This window comes from Brachyhypopomus gauderio, chromosome 8 (assembly GCF_052324685.1).
Source record: "Brachyhypopomus gauderio isolate BG-103 chromosome 8, BGAUD_0.2, whole genome shotgun sequence".
NCBI classification, from domain to species: Eukaryota; Metazoa; Chordata; class Actinopteri; order Gymnotiformes; family Hypopomidae; genus Brachyhypopomus; species Brachyhypopomus gauderio.
In genome coordinates, this window is record NC_135218.1 from 8,546,799 (window position 1) to 8,552,798 (window position 6,000).

Here is a 6,000-nt window from a genome sequence, read left to right on the forward strand (position 1 = left end):
TCTTCGACACATTCATTACAGTTTATGAACACTGTGTGCAATAAAAAGTTAGATGTTTATATTGCAATAAAACAGATTTAAAATAAATTCATGATGAAATAAATAAAAAAAATCTGTTGCCTTACTAGAAGAAGTTGTAGGCCATTTAAAAATTATGATGTGTCACCAGTATGTAAGGAAAATCATCTTAGAGTGGCCAGTAGATGTCAGTCATTACATTTTCCTTGGTAAGAAACAAGCATCTGTTATGTTTTACAGTATTGTTTTAGTGCTCAACTGTGATTTTGCACAGTTTGTTGCATTCTGATGATTGTTAGGTCCATTGCCTCTAGGATCAGACCTCTGTTTTCTTGTAAGGGTAAGAGACACTTGGGTATTTCACAGGAGCATGCATTAATCTAGCAGGATAATTGGTAAAGGCTAAGAACTGCAAGGAACAACCATATCAGAAAGATAGCAGTTTAGAAGAACCATATGACACTGACTGCCTCTGCTGCATATGTAATGAAGCGGTTTAGCATACAGTAATTGGGCATGTGGTAAATGGCAAGGGGACCATGATGATCAGGATATGATGACATGCTTGACTGTTGAGGCACTCAGTCTAATTACAAACTCTGCATTAATCATAGTACTAGAACTATATCATGCTCTGTGTCTGGGGAGCCATAAGGCAGAGGGAGGGTTGAAGAAAACAGTTTGAAAGCCAATGGCTTTCAAGAATCTATTTCCCAAGTCCAGCAGTTATGGTTTACCATCTTTTCAGATGTGAAAACCATCTATTGAAGCCAAAAACTAGTAGAAGGACTGAAAAATGCTTCTATTAGTGAATTGGTTTCAAAGCTAGAGTCACTCCAGCCTTAGACCGGCCTGGTAGCTAAGCAACTATATGTAAATAATACTTATGAGCATCACTGCAATGATATTCATCATGGTGATCATCATACTTAAAGGTTATTGTTTTGAAGTGGCTGTTCACTCCCGGAAGGGGATATTGTGTGTTGAATGACAACTGGAGCACCATTAAAAAGATGATTTTCTAAAGAGCACTTCAGATTCATTTATTGTGCACTGGCTCCCTCTATTGGAGAAAGAAAGAAAATATTTATTCACGTTTATTCATCCGTCACTTCCGGCTAATAACATGCAGATCACTGTGCGATCTGCATGGAATAGGAAATATAGTCTGTAGTGTATAACATAAGGGTTTGAAATTAAACAAAAACTTTGAGATTAAAGTGCAGAATGTTAGCTTTAATTCAGGAAAGCATTTTAGTAGGACCAAGAGTTATTGGGTAAATGTTTCTAATCTTAAATAAAAGTGTGGTTTCACATGTTTAATTCCATGAGCCACAGACCGCCCCAGCTGCTGGGTATGTATGCTGTGTTACGCCTACAATTCAGCCATACATGCATACATGGAAAACAAAGGCAGTGCTGACAAACATTGGAAACATATAAGGCATTGCAAACAGAGGCTTGTATGTTGGAGTATGTGGTGACGGATTAGTGGGAAATAGTGTTAGTTAGTTAGTAAATGTGAGTAGGCTACTTGTTAATTATTTCAATTATTGCAATTTTGCCTCTTCCTTTCATACCCAAAAAAACACTACCTTAAATATGTTCCCAAATCCATGCTTACCTCAAATTGGTTCTTAATGTAATACCTACCTGCCTCTGTGGTTTAGGACACAATGCCATTAGAAAAACGTATCTTTGAGTTTTGTTGTTGTCTCAAGCTACTCCTAAGAACCTGTTTTCTGCAATCCATCTCTATCCCCACTTTCAGCCATTCTAGTCTGAATACAAGTCTTCCTTTCATTGTCTTCCTGTGGTTAACTGGCGTTTCCTCTCTCCCTTTCACAATATTGTGCTGCTGTTTTGCGTGTTTTTGAGCCAGGGTCTTGTCATATCTGTAACGTTCTTATTCTGGTTTCCCTGGTTCCTAGTCTCACTAGTTTTCCAGTCAGTTTTGTTTCCTCTGGTGTCTAAATTCTTCTGCCCTCTTGGTAAAGACTTTTGCATGTGCATTCTGCTGAATATCCAGTTTACCTGCATGTTGTCTCATGTTTGTCCGGCACGATGACGGCACTTCTTGAATGTCCCCTAAGCAAACACGCACTTGTATCCTTCCCTTGCTTGTGTGTTACTGACTACATGAAAAGATTCAAGATCCCTCTGTACACTTGAACATGTGTTCCACTGCTGCCCCATGCAACATTGGTCATCACAACACCAGTCAGTTCTACCTGCATGTGTTCATGCACTCCGTTTCACAGATGGGGTGGTAGATTTTGGCTCATTAGCAGATCTTTTTTTTTTCTTGACATCTCTCTGTTTCAATCTTTCTGGTGAATGTCCTACACATCTACAGACTTCATACTTTAATATGATAATGGAGTATTTCTGTTCTTGAGACTATTCAGTGGGTTGTATCTTGATGTGATCTCTTGGGCATATTCTCCTAATTGTTATTGGTTAGATTGAGTCATCGTTGAACTCATGATGTAAGGACACACACAGCTGAGCTTCCTGTTATTCATTGTTTTGGTCCTCTAAATTGGGAGAATTAATAAGTCTAGTGATTCTTACACAGTTCCCCAGTACATACCCCTGAGTCAAAGCTGTGCACATTATCTTCAAAGCCAATACTTTATTACAAATATAATATCCTCTAATATAAAAAACTGTTAGTGCACAGACACTTGCAGCCTTCTATGTTCTTAATGTTTAGATAATATGACAGTGAGCATGCTCTCTCCTCCTGGATTCAAAAACATGAATATATAAGCACTTACAGCGGAGAAACCCAGACCCAGTCCTGAAGAGTCACAGCATCGCTTTAATTACTAGTCTTGTAATACATTAATCATCAGCCTTTTATGATCTGTTAGAGAGAATATTCTGATCTTAACTACATCCTGTACATTGCGGAGTTATGGTCATTTTTAGCATTTAAATCCTCATTTATCATCTCTGAATACTATTCTGACCTGTAGATGGCAGAATAGTCATTGCAATTGCAATCAGCCTTACTGCAATGGCAATCTGGCAGCAGACTTTTAAGCATGAGTGTATTGAGATTATTGGGGGGTATTGAAATGAAAAAGTTCCTACGATAACAATTAGTGTTCATGAAACAAATAAGGCCTCAAAAATGTACTTTTGTTTGCAATTTATTTGCAGCATCCAGTACTCAAAACGTGTCATACACAGCACACACACAGCAGAAGTGACACTGACACTGATACAATAGTTTGTGACTTGGGGTTTGATTTGGCCAGAAAATGGCCTGCCTTTGATGTCTCGGCTGGAGTCGGACTTTCAAGACAATGGATCTTTCAAATGACTCATATACCGTGATCTTCTCTTGCCCCTTTATCTTTAATTGTGCAGTTAAAAAATCATATATCTCTTAAAACTGGATTCAGGTAGAAGGCATCAGATGTTTCCAGTAGTCTATTTCTCAAGCACAATTATTATACTAGAAATTATTATATGTGTAATCCTGGTATGGAGACAGGTGGGAGGGAACAAGAGGAGAAAGGTGTGTGCTTGGCATTCATACAATGAGTCAAATCCATTTAAATGATCAATGTTTAAAATTGCTAAGAAAAAAATTGCATAAACAGCATCCAATCCAGTAAAATAGCTTTTAAGGATCTTAGGAATTTGGTAGACTGTTACTCTACACAATCTTTTATGTATGGGGCTGTTGAAGACTTTAGTTATGCACATTCACTGCATATTAACAGTCTTCTCCGATTTCCAAGACATGAGTCTACCTAGCTTTGATTATTCTCCTTAACAATCATATCTATAGCTCCAGGGGATACTGGGCTTGTTGCAATGGATTTAAGAGATGGCATGTTTAAGATTAAATCATGTTCATTTGAGATTAAGGGTCCTCATTCCAGCACAATAAAGAATAAAAAACAGATCTTGCTATATGGGTATTTACTGTCATCGTCTTTTTCATGTGCTGTAAGGCTCAGTCCTACAGCGATACAGTGACACATTGCGTAATCAATGGCAGGGTTTGTCAGATGGCTTTATCTGATGTTGGTTGGAGTGCTCTCAGATTACTGCCATGTAGTTCCAATTTAAACTGTGTTCTTGTCATTTCCTTTAGAATCTCCAGCTGAGAAGCTCACATATAACAGATGTGAAAAAGAGGTGCAGCGTGAGGAATTGAGCCTTTTGAATGTTGGTTTAAGGTATTCCTTACATATTCACATGACTGACAGAAGGACACGGCAACTCTGCAACTTCCAGCATGTTGAATAAGTACAGAGGCCCTGTCAGTACAAACCACAATAGCAACATTTTTATTATGTCATTTTTTTCACACAAGTGAATCTCCTGATTGACTGGGAATGACAGATGACATGCTTGAGTTAGCATTGTGTGCACATGTAAAGACATCCAGTGCAATTAAGAAAGCTGAACAATAGTTGGAGCTTCTTTTGAGATGATGGCCCACACGCAGGTGTCTCCAGCAGGTGATAGCCCACACATGCAGGTGTCTCCAGCAGGTGATAGCCCACACATGCAGGTGTCTCCAGCAGATGATAGCCCACACGCAGGTGTCTCCAGCAGGTAATCCCACACACAGGTGTCCCCAGCAGATGATAGCCCACACACAGGTGTCCCCAGCAGATGATAGCCCACACGCAGGTGTCTCCAGCAGATGATAGCCCACACGCAGGTGTCTCCAGCAGGTGATAGCCCACACGCAGGTGTCTCCAGCAGGTAATCCCACACACAGGTGTCCCCAGCAGATGATAGCCCACACACAGGTGTCTCCAGCAGATGATGGCCCACACAGCAACACCACCTCTCGTAAAGGCATTCTGGCTGTCAGCACCTAATGACAGTCTGATTGGCTCAGGAACAAGGCGGAGAAACCGCAGTTTGTCACGGCACATGACACGCTCTGAATGGGTTGTTTATCTCGACCGGTTGAGGTTTCTTTGTCATGAATCAAGAAGACTTGCAGTTTTGCCCCAAGGAGAATGTTTAACACAAGGCGGCATGTTTGAATTAGCGCTACACTTTTACCTCAGACTATAGGCAGGGCTTGTGACAGGCTCAAAGACAAAAGGAGCTGATGCTGACACCCACAGTTTTGGGTGAATACTGATGTGTACGCTTGATGATACACCAGAAACAACCAGTCTTTCCACAACCGTTCACAACAAATCGGATTGCTTTTTGGTACAGGAGATTTACACCTTTGTGATCACAGAAAACCTCTGGCTCTGTAGATATGTTCTCCTTTGTTTAAGCCAATGGAGATACAACTTTTTTCATAAGAGTCACCTTGTGGAGTTCAAAGCATGAGTTTAAGATCTGCACTGACTCGTATAAAGAATGTAGCTCTAAACTGTTAAGGAAGTGCAGATCAGCAAAAACGAGTCTTCAACATAGTCTTTGGAGAAGAGTCTCCTGGGCCTTCACTCCAGTCACTGTCACTGCAGCACCAAGGGGACCTTGAATCAAAGGACTCGTTCTAATGCAGAGGTTTAAAACCGTGACAGCCTTACTACGTTACACATCACACCTACTGACTGACGGTGTCTAAAACTAAAACTTCACAAACATCCTCCTCGCGTCCATCGTACTTCATTTTATCTTTAAGAATTATCTTTAAAAGAATAAACTTTAAGAATTATAACCAAGACGTTAAAAGGTATCATCCAATAAACGTAGAACTCTTAATTTTATTAGTTCGAAATAGATCACACTAAGGCTTCAGACAGACTGACACCGTCATTATTATTATTATTATTATTATTATTATTATTATTATTATTATTATAAATACTGTGAATATTGGTATCGGAACCACGTTGGTCGTGGAATGCAGTTGCTACCCCATCCAACACGCCCTCCCCTGCATTTGTGATCTCATAGGCTGCTATACCCACGTAGTCCACAGATTCCCCCCCCCTACCTGTCAGGCTGAACTCCTGTGCCACTGTGAAGCCTCGCAGATGA

At 40.1% G+C, this 6,000-nt stretch overlaps 1 protein-coding gene across 1 annotated transcript in view; it reads right to left on the minus strand.

Moving 5' to 3' along the window:
- Positions 1 to 1,780, minus strand: part of tafa3a (TAFA chemokine like family member 3a) — a 65,736-nt gene extending 63,956 nt beyond the window's left edge. Inside the window, exon 1 of the mRNA XM_077014201.1 lies at positions 1,672 to 1,780. The gene's annotated coding sequence lies outside the window, so the exon portion shown is untranslated. The remainder of the gene's footprint in view (positions 1 to 1,671) is intronic.
- Positions 1,781 to 6,000: the final 4,220 nt, after the last annotated feature.